This window comes from Podarcis erhardii, assembly GCF_964252035.2.
Source record: "Podarcis erhardii genome assembly, chromosome: 13".
NCBI classification, from domain to species: Eukaryota; Metazoa; Chordata; class Lepidosauria; order Squamata; family Lacertidae; genus Podarcis; species Podarcis erhardii.
The window spans coordinates 20,474,532-20,484,981 of record NC_138502.1 but is presented as its reverse complement, the minus strand read 5'-3'; the positions used below and the strand labels follow the sequence as shown (position 1 = coordinate 20,484,981).

The following is a 10,450-nucleotide window of genomic DNA, read 5'->3' as shown; positions in this document are numbered from 1 at the left end:
TTGCATAGTCAATGAAGCAGAAGTAGATGTCTTTCTGGAACTCTCTAGCTTTCTCCATAATCCAGCGCATGTTTGCAATTTGGTCTCTGGTTCCTCTGCCTCTTCTAAGAGTTCTCGGTCCACAAACTGCTTGAGCCTTCCTTGTAGAATTTTAAGCATAACCTTGCTAGCATGTGAAATGAGTGCAATTGTGCGGTAGTTGGAGCATTCTTTGGCACTGCCCTTCTTTGGGATTGGGATGTAGACTGATCTTCTCCAATCCTCTGGCCACTGCTGAGTTTTCCAAACTTGCAGGCATATTGAGTGTAGCACCTTAACAGCATCATCTTTTAAAATTTTAAATAGTTCAGCTGGAATACCACCACTTCCACAGGCCTTGTTATTTGCAGTGCTTTCTAAGGCCCATTTGACTTCACTCTCCAGGATATCTGGCTCAAGGTCAGCAACCACACTACCTGGGGTATACGAGACATCCATATCTTTCTGGTATAATTCCTCTGTGTATTCTTGCCACTTCTACTTGATGTCTTCTGCTTCTGTTAGGTCCTTACCACTTTTGTCCTTTATTATGGTAATCTTTGTACGAAATGTCCCTTTCATATCTCCAATTTTCTTGAACAGATCTCTGGTTCTTCACATTCTGTTGTTTTCCTCTTTTCTTTGCATTGTTCATTTAAGAATGCCTTCTTGTTTCTCCTTGCTATTTTTTGGAAATCTGCATTCAATTTCCTGTATTTTTCACTATCTCCCTTGCATTTTGCTTGCCTTCTCTCCCCTGCTATTTGTAAGGCCTCTTTGGACAGCCACTTTGCTTTCTTGCATTTCCTTTTCATTGGGATGGTTTTTGTTGCTGCCTCCTGTATAATGTTAAGAGCCTCCATCCATAGTTCTTCAGGCACTCTGTTTATCAAATCTAAATCCTTAAACGTGTTCCTCACTTCTACTGTGTATTCATAAGGGATTTGATTTAGATTGTATCTTACCGGCCCTGTGGTTTTTCCTACTTTCTTCAGTTTAAGTTTGAATTTTGCTATAAGAAAGCCTTTCCTACTCCCAGGAGGGAAGGGGTTGTGAGCGGGAGACGATTCCTGCATCATGCAGGGGGCGCTCTGCCCCCTGCTTCAACTCCAGGGCTGGCGCCACGCCCCTCCCCGGTTGTGCACCCAATAGGGGAGCTCGGCAGGGGCGTGGCTTGCAGCTCAAACGCAGCCGCTCCAGCCTTCCCCACCATTGCACACACATTTTCTTCGAGTCAAGAGGTCGTTGTCGCTATGCTCATGGAAGACAGGGAAGTACATTGCCACAAGGCTTGGAGGGGGGGTATTGTGTTCTCTTGCTACTGGCCAGCTTAATATGAGCTTAATCTGTGTTGTTGGTGTTTCGGGGGGCAAGGTGTGGCCATCGCCTTCCCCGACAATTTTGGGTATTCCACTAAAGGAATCCGGCGGTCATGGATCCTGTCCAATGCCTTTTTGGCAGGGGGCCATGGCACGACCCTCGGTGAGATCAGGAAGAGAGCCTATAGTTGGATTAGCATCAACAGGCTTCCCCTACTGGTGGTTAACCCCTCCTCAGACTCACCCCTCTACAAGTGGGTGGAGTCTAATGTTCCGTGGCCCAATGCCTAAGCCAATACCTTCTCACATGCTGTAATCAATAAAGTTGTGGCCTTTACCTTACCCATTAACCTTACATTCTGTGTCCACGTGTCTTTATTCCCAAAGCAGGGATTGGGTCCTCGAATGACAAGCTGATGATCTGAGCCACAGTCAGCTCCAGGACTTGTTTTTGCTAACTGTATAGAGCTTCTCCATCTTTGGCTGCAGAGAATATAATCATCTGATTTTGATGCTGCCCATCTGGTGACGTCCATGTGTAGAGTCATCTCTTTTGTTGTTAGAAAGAAGTGTTTGTGATGACCAGCTTGTTCTCTTGACAGAACTCTATTAGCCTTTGCCTGGCTTCATTTTGATCTCCAAGGCCAAACTTGCCAGTTGTTCCTTTTATCTCTTGATTCCCTACTTTTGCATTATTCAATTGTATGATATTCTATAGTTGGCTTCCATCAGCAGAGGTGAAAGCACTGGTTTCCTATTTCCATGAATGCTCTTGAAAACTTCAATATGCAATATACATTGTATTATTACAACTTTTCTTTCTCTCCCCTAAAATCCCTTTAGCTCATATATGGCTCTGCTCCATTGAAAACAGATGGAAACCCAGGAATTTCTTTCTACCAGATGGTTCCTCATCAAGCACTTCAATACACAGGAATTCTCTCTTTGCTTCTTTATTTCAAATGGATATGGATTGGAGTACTAGTAATGGATAATGAAAATGGTGAAATGATTTTGCAAACTGCTTTACCAAAATTTTCCCAGAGAGGTGTCTGCTTTGACTTTATAAAAAGAATCCCTATGTTTAGGTCTGCCACTGAATTTGATGAAACTCTTGAAGATGGATTAAAAATACATAATGAACTTCTGAATAGTACAGCCAGTGTGGTTGTGTTTTATGGTGACTCTTATTCCATGATGATTTTGAGATGGATTCCATATTTTGCAGAACATCCACCAAGTCTACCAAATGGTATAGTGTGGATAACAACAGCTGCAATGGAGCTCACTTCACAGCTCTATCAAAAGAATTTGGACACAGAAATATTCCATGGTGTCCTGTCCTTCACAATCCATTCCAACGATCTACCAGCATTCAAAGCATTTGTTGAGAGCAAAAATCCTTTAAGCACAAAAGGAGATGGTTTCATCAGAGACTTCTGGCAACAGGCCTTTGACTGTGTATTCTCTGATCCAAATGTGGAAGATGTGATGGGGAATATTTGTACTGGGGAGGAGAAACTAGAGAGTCTTCCTGCTCCATTCTTTGAGATGAGCATGAATGGCCACAGCTACAGCATCTACAATGCTGTCTGTGCTGTAGCCCATGCTTTGCATTATATGTCTTCAACTAGATTCAAATATCAAGCAATGGAAAGAAGAGGTGGATGGAAGTACCAGAATCAACAGTTGTGGCAGGTAACATGCTCAACATTATCAAGAGGCGGAGCACCATAAATGTACTACAATAGTCCTTAATTTGTGTCCTTAATGTGTCCCCAATTCCTTCCCATCCTAAGGTATATAACATATATCGCTTTAATAACTCTTCTTCCTTTCCGCCCTTCAATTTCTGGATGGTTTCCAAATTACTGTTTGATTTTCTCAACTCGCCAAGTCCACCCAACTGGTCATGCCCTCCAGATGTTGTTTGACTTCAATTCCCATCATCCCAGAACTCTTACTATATTGACTGGGGCTAATGGCAGTTTTAGTGAAAGTCCTGCTCTATATTTTGTAATAGGTAATAATTCTGTTATGAATCTGGTGCATCTAATTCATTCTGTTAAATTAAGAGCCAGTGTGGTGTAGTCGTAAACTGTTGAACCGTGTTCGTGTCTCCGCTCCTCCACATGCAGCTGCTAGATGACCTTGGGCTTGTCACACTTTTTTGAAGTCTCTCAGCCCTACTCACCTCACAGAGTGTTTGTTATGGGGGAGGAAGGGAAAGGAGAATTTTAGCCACTTTGAACTCCTTCGTGTAGTGATAAAGCGGGATATCAAATCCAAACTCTTCTTCTTAATGAGCCTGAACCAGGCCTTCTGGGAGTAGATCTACATGAATATGTATGCCCCTTGAAGTCACATATTTTATTTAAAAATAATAATACATAGAAACAGAAGTTTCAGAAACTTCAGAAACATGCTTTAAAGTCAATTTATAAGAACTCTCCCTGCCCTCTTCATTACCATCTTTATTAAAATTTACTAGCCTTGGTATAGGTTTCTATATGTTCATCTTATTTTTTTTTGTTGTATTTTTAATGCTACCTTCCAAGTGGGTGCATATACATTAATGAGTTAGGCAGTTGAATCACTTTTTTTTTTTTTTAAATACATTGTGGTGTCAAAAGTTGGCTCTGACTGTGTCATCCCAAACTAAAATGGTGTTAACCTTATTGACTATTGAAACATTAACTGTGTTTCAACACTCTGAAAAATATAGAAACCAAACCTTCAGAACCTAACATGCTTTAAAGTCAATTTATTAGAATGTTTTCCTCCTTTCGGAATTACAGAGAGTGAGCTTCTTTATCATGAATGCTTTCTCACTCAGAAACCATAAACAAGGTATGACTTACTATCAACGATCCAACTGCAGCCTTTTCTCAACTCTTCCCTTTTTCTCTTCAAACCAGCTACATAATTTTCTCAGACGTGTTTCTTTTAACAACAGTGGTGGGGACAAGATTTCCTTTGATGAGAATGGAGAGTTAGTGGCTGGATTTGATGTGATCAACTGGATTGTTTCCTCAAACCAATCATTTCATAGAGTGAAGGTCGGGAATGTTGATCCCAACCAACAGTTGACCATCAATGGGGATGCCATAACTTGGCCCAACCATTTTAACCAGGTAAGTCTCAATGGTCTGGTTTGTAACTTTTTAGAAAATAGAAAAACTACAATGGATGGATGGATGGAAGGATGGCAAAGATATTCCTATCTATATTAATTGAGAAGTTGTTTTGGGGAAGTATAAAAAGCAAAACTCTATATCTTGTCTGTTTTGTGTATGCATGAAATCGGAATCTACGCCCTTAACCAGGCTCCATCCTTTCCAAAAGATGGTTTCTTAACAGTCTCTTGTAGTATAATTATCATGTTGATTAGCAAAATTAGTGAACCATTATTGAAAGAAAGCATCACTTAAGAACACCTAAAAGTTTCCTTAAATATTCTAATCTCAAAATTCTCAAAATTACTATTCTGGGTTCTCATGTTTGGATTAGTCTCAGCCTCTTTCCTTATGTACTGAGCGGTGCCATCCCGGAACTAGGAAAAGAGTGAAAGATGGGGAGCCATTTTGCTGTTATGATTGCATCCCATGTCCAGAAGGGAAGATTTCGGCCCAGGAAGGTGAGTATTCTGCACAAACTGTACAGTTTAAAAGTGAATGACTTTAGCTGGAATTCTGAGGAATGTGCCTACAAATTAACGACTATATACCAGGTTTAGCGTGTGATTGAAATGTTTATTAAGCCTGTAGGTAGTTGCTGAAGAAGAAACTGGTTTGTGTCTGTGATTATTTGCCTCAGAGTCCTTGTCAGGGAAATATGTTGAGTATTAAGTACAGTGGCTTTTGTACAGTAGCTAGATAATGGGCAGTACTAGTAACAGTTTATCAGAGAAGATAACTTCCAAATGTATAAAAAAAAATTCCTTCCAGTAGCACCTTAAAGACCAACTAAGTTAGTTCTAGGTATGAGCTTTCGTGTGCATGCACACTTCACTATTCCAAATATATGATCAAGATTCAAACACACACACACACAGAGAGAGAGAGAGAGAGAGAGATCAAAAATGATTTTCTGACTTATCATCAATGGCAATAAGCCTGAAAGAAAAAGTTTTAGGAATGAACTTAACTTGGTCCAGTCTTTGTAGAGTGTTTAGATCCTTCAATTGTTGCAAAAGCAGGAGACCGATTCTTTATAATAGGTAGACTCCACAATCTATCCATCTGACACAACACACACTGATACAGCTACATTTACGTGATAAAAATGGAAATTTACAGAGATAGAAGGAATTAATGAAAAATTAAAAGAATATATGACCAACCTAAATAGAACAGCAAAGACAAAAATAATTGGAAATTTAAAAAAATAAAGTTTAGATTTTTTGCTCTATATTTTTATCTATTAACAGGGATTGCAACTTTTTGTTCCAGGAGAGGACTTTCAAAATTACTATGCTTTGCATTTTAATAAAATGAAAATAATATCTATCTAGTTTAGAAGTTAAAATGTGAGGTTTTTATCTGTTACACCAAGGTTTAAAAAATCCTTCCAACACTACACAAAATAGCCATAACTCCTAGCCTTATTTTGCTTACAGATTATACTATTCTAACACACAATGTTCCTCGCAGATGTCGGTTAAAACTCCACACACACCACTTAATAGGGCATTCACCAGACAAGACAGGAAAAATTCATAATCAAATTTAATATGTTGTTCATTAGAATGCAAAAACCATTGCATATTAAATAATAACAATTAAAACATAGTTCAGATAATTTCTACAGAATCTGTGTTCACTGTCCCTGATTAATGCCAAATATTTTCTTTTTCAGACATGAATGAGTGTAATATATGCTCAGAAGAAAAATGTCCAAATAGTAATCAGGATATGTGTATTCCCAAGGAAATAACCTTTTTATCCTATGAAGAACCTCTGGGCATCAGTTTAGCCTGCAGTGCTTTTGCTTTTTCCTTCATCACAGCTTTGGTTCTGGGAACATTTTTGAAGCACCACCACACACCCATTGTCAAAGCCAACAATCAGGACCTCACCTACACTCTCCTCATTGCCCTTCTCTTCTGCTTCCTTTGTGCATTGCTATTCATGGGAAAGCCTGAGAAGGTGACATGCCTCTTCCGACAAACTGCTTTTGGCACCATCTTTTCAGTGGCTGTTTCTTGCGTGTTGGCAAAAACCATGACAGTGGTTTTAGCTTTCATGGCCACCAAGCCAGGATCCAAGATGAGGAAGTGGGTGGGGAAGAGACTGTCTATTGCCATTGTGGTTTCCTGTTCTTTTATTCAAGGAGGCATCTGTACTGTGTGGTTAGCATCCTCACCCCCATTCCCAGATGTTGACATGAACTCAATGGTTCAAGAAATTGTACTGGAATGCAATGAGGGATCCGTGACTATGTTTTACTGTGTCCTGGGCTACATGGGCTTCCTGGCTCTTGTCAGCTTCACTGTGGCTTTCCTTGCCAGGAGGTTACCTGACAGTTTCAATGAAGCCAAGTTTATCACTTTCAGCATGTTGGTCTTTTGCAGTGTTTGGCTGTCCTTTATTCCCTCCTACCTCAGTACCAGGGGGAAATACATGGTTGCAGTGGAGATATTTTCTATCCTAGCCTCTGGTGCTGGACTCCTGGGATTCATCTTTGCCCCCAAATGCTACATTATTGTGTTGCGGCCTGAACTAAATAACAGGGAACATCTAATAAGAAATAAGACCTAAGGAATCTGAGGGCCTTCAATGTACTTTATTTTGCTTGTTTGTTAGTTTTTTATTTATAAAAAATGTTGAACTATATAATTTTTCCCATAGCCTCCCACATTCTCTGAACATTTAAATTTTATTTGGAGAATTTAATTAAGATTTTGCAGCCAAAAAGGGAGGGGGGAATATATGTATCCTGGCCTTGCATTTATTGTTCAGGCAACTCCCCATTTACTTGGGGGTTGCATTACTTTCTTTCCTGTAGCCCTTTTGGACCCCTTAGAATGGGGGTGGGGCACTTGCTTCACGCTGCCGAACACCCTCCCTCCCTATTTTAGGTGCTACTGTTTCGGCCTTGCTTTAGATTGGGTCGCCTGCATTGGAGCAGGGGCTGGGTAGGAATTTTTCCATTTGGCAGATTGGCTTTAGCCGCTTGGTTTTAGCCTACCCCCTTAGCAATTGTCACAACTTTGTAAGCTTTGGCGGTTAGGCATAGGTTTATAGAAATGTGTGGGAAGGAAGGTGTGGCCATCACCTGCCCCTCCAAAAATAGGGTATTCCAGTAAAGGAATCTGTGGGTCCTGGATCTCATCCGAAGACCGCTGGAGGCGCTAGGGCCATTCCAGGACCACAGGAACACCGGGATGAGCTTCAATCGGTCTTCAAAAATGTTGCTCTCTCGGCTGGTCTTTACCCTTACAGACTGCCAACCAGAGAGGCAGGAGTCAGTTATAGTCCCTGACCAATGCCTAGGACAATACCACTCAATAAAGTTGTGGCCTAAATTTTGCACAAAAACTTAAAACTAAAATGATGTGTCTGTTTGAAGTTATTTACTGGGAAAGGGCTTGGGGGCCTTGGCCGCAACATAATTCAGGTAGACATGATTTCTACAGAATATGTGTTCACTTTGTCTGATTAAGACCACATATTTTCATTTTCAGACGTGAACGAGTGTAATATATGCTCAGAAGAAAAATATCCAAATAATAATCAGGATATGTGTATTCCCAAGGAAACAACCTTTTTGTCCTATGAGGAACCTCTGGGCATCAGTTTAGCCTGCTTTGCTTTTACTTTTTCCTTCATCACAGCTTTGGTCCTGGGAACATTTTTGAAGCACCACCACACGCCCATTGTCAAAGCAAACAAAAAAGACCTCACTTATATGCTTCTAATTTCTCTCCTGCTCTGCTTCCTTTCTGCATTGCTATTCATTGGACAACCTGAAATTGTGGAATGCTTCCTCCAACAGACAGCTTTTAGCATTATCTTCTCAGTGGCTGTTTCTTGTGTGTTAGCAAAAACCATGACAGTGGTTTTGGCTTTCATGGCCACCAAGCCAGGATCCAGGATGAGGAAGTGAGTGGGGAAGAGACTGGCTATTGTCATTGTGGTTTCCTGTTCCTTTATTCAAGGAGGCATCTGTACTGTGTGGCTGGCATCTTCGCCCCCATTTCCAGATGTTGACATGCACTCAATCACTAAAGAAATTGTACTGGAATGTAATGAGGTCTCCGTAACTATGTTTTACTCTGTCTTGAGCTACATGGGCTTCCTGGCTCTTGTCAGCTTCACTGTAGCTTTCTTTGCCAGGAAGTTACCTGACAGTTTCAATGAAGCGAAGTTCATCACTTTCAGCATGTTGGTCTTTTGCAGTGTTTGGGTATCTTTTGTTCCAACCTACCTCAGTACCAAGGGAAAATACATGGTTGCTGTGGAGATCTTTTCTATATTAGCATCTGGTGCTGGTCTGTTGGGTTGCATCTTTGCACCAAAATGCTACATTATTGTGTTGCGGCCTGAGTTGAACGAAAGGGAACATCTAATAAGAAATAACACCTGAAGAATTTGAGTGCATAGAATGCATGCATGCATGAAGAGTGATCACCAGACAAGGGGTTAAAATTGGCTTGTTCTGCTATATTATCTTCTTTCTTTTTATATATTGCGAGCTTCTGTGTTAAATAAAAATGTTTAATTGTACACTGAAAAGGAAAATAAATCTGTAATGTCTTGGTATTTTCATTGTGAAGCATAGCATGGAAACTTCTATTAAAGCTAAAGAAGAGTTGAGAGAAGAGTCTAGCAGTTTATGATTAAGTGGGGCTAAATCTCATCTGGGTCCATCACATGGTGCTTAGCTTAGAATCACATGGAAGGTCTAGTATTACAAGTCTATGCATATGCTTATCTCTCTCAAATAAAAGAACCTCAGTTTAATGGAGACTGGAATGAAGGAAAGACAAAGCTTGGAATTTTAGCACTTGAAGATATATATATTGGAATCCAAGTGTGCTACGCTTGGACAAGTATAAGACATTATTCAACTATCTGAATGTAACTTTATTTGTTTCACGTTGCTTCAGAGTAAAGTTGTGCAGTAAATCTTTTGAACCATATTTTTGCACTGAATAATTTTTATGTCAAAGAGTCACCTTTTATTCACATTATTTACCTCCATATGTGCACTGTCAATGGCCTCAATAGCCCAGGTTCCAAGATCTTTGGGGGAAGTCCCTTTCTAGTTCTTGCCACCCTCACAGGTTCCCTTGGTAGCGAAGCAGGAAATGGCCTTCTCAGTGGCTACATAAAGACTTGGGAACTTCCTCCATAGTGAATTTAGATAGACTCTCTCCCAGTTGTCGTTCATTCAGCAAATGACAGCAGGTGTCAGCAGGTAACAGCAGGCAGACAGGCCAGAATACATATGGAGTCTGTCAGTGCCTATAGCTTGATGGATCACAGGTCAATCTTACTAAGCATTTCACAGTTGGTATTCAAACTCAGAACTCTCTGGTAAAAGGGGTGCTTTCAGGCATTTAATAACTCTAAAGGGCCCCCCCTTATATCCTGACCAACATCCTCTTGTTTAATGTGGATTTACAAGGCAGCATTTATTGAGACTGCTCATGGTGCAGTAGGACGGAGATGCAGCCATAAGGTATCCATGATACCTTGTTGCTAACCCCTACCACAAAGATTTGAATCCAGTGTTCTCTTCATGCTGCGGGTCATTCCAAACTTCACCATGCCTTCCTAACTAACTAAAGCATGAGGGAAATCTTCTTTCCAAAATATGTGACAAACAACTTTTCTTAATTCCTAAAGGACTCCACATCCTCCATTTAGGAATTGTTGTTAATGTAACAATTAACTACACAATTAGTTAGTCAGAAGGACGGTCATTAATTATGATGTTCAACCAAACCCCTGGGGAACTTCCTTGGCTGTTAGCATAACAGAGAACAAAGAGTGTGAATGCTGTCATAAATATATCAAGTGAAAATCAGGGATATGGAGTGGCACTGGGAACAGACAGGGGTTCACAGATCTGCTCTTGGATATTCCAGGTTTCAGACTTCTGTACCG

General features: G+C 40.5%; 1 pseudogene across 1 annotated transcript; it reads left to right on the top strand.

Moving 5' to 3' along the window:
- The first annotated feature begins 2,324 nt into the window (after positions 1 to 2,324).
- LOC309326905 (vomeronasal type-2 receptor 26-like) lies at positions 2,325 to 9,470 on the top strand (annotated as a pseudogene). The gene is made up of 4 exons (XR_014161587.1): positions 2,325 to 3,035; positions 4,256 to 4,471; positions 4,848 to 4,974; positions 8,002 to 9,470. The product of XR_014161587.1 is annotated as a vomeronasal type-2 receptor 26-like (transcript).
- The last annotated feature ends 980 nt before the right edge of the window (positions 9,471 to 10,450 follow it).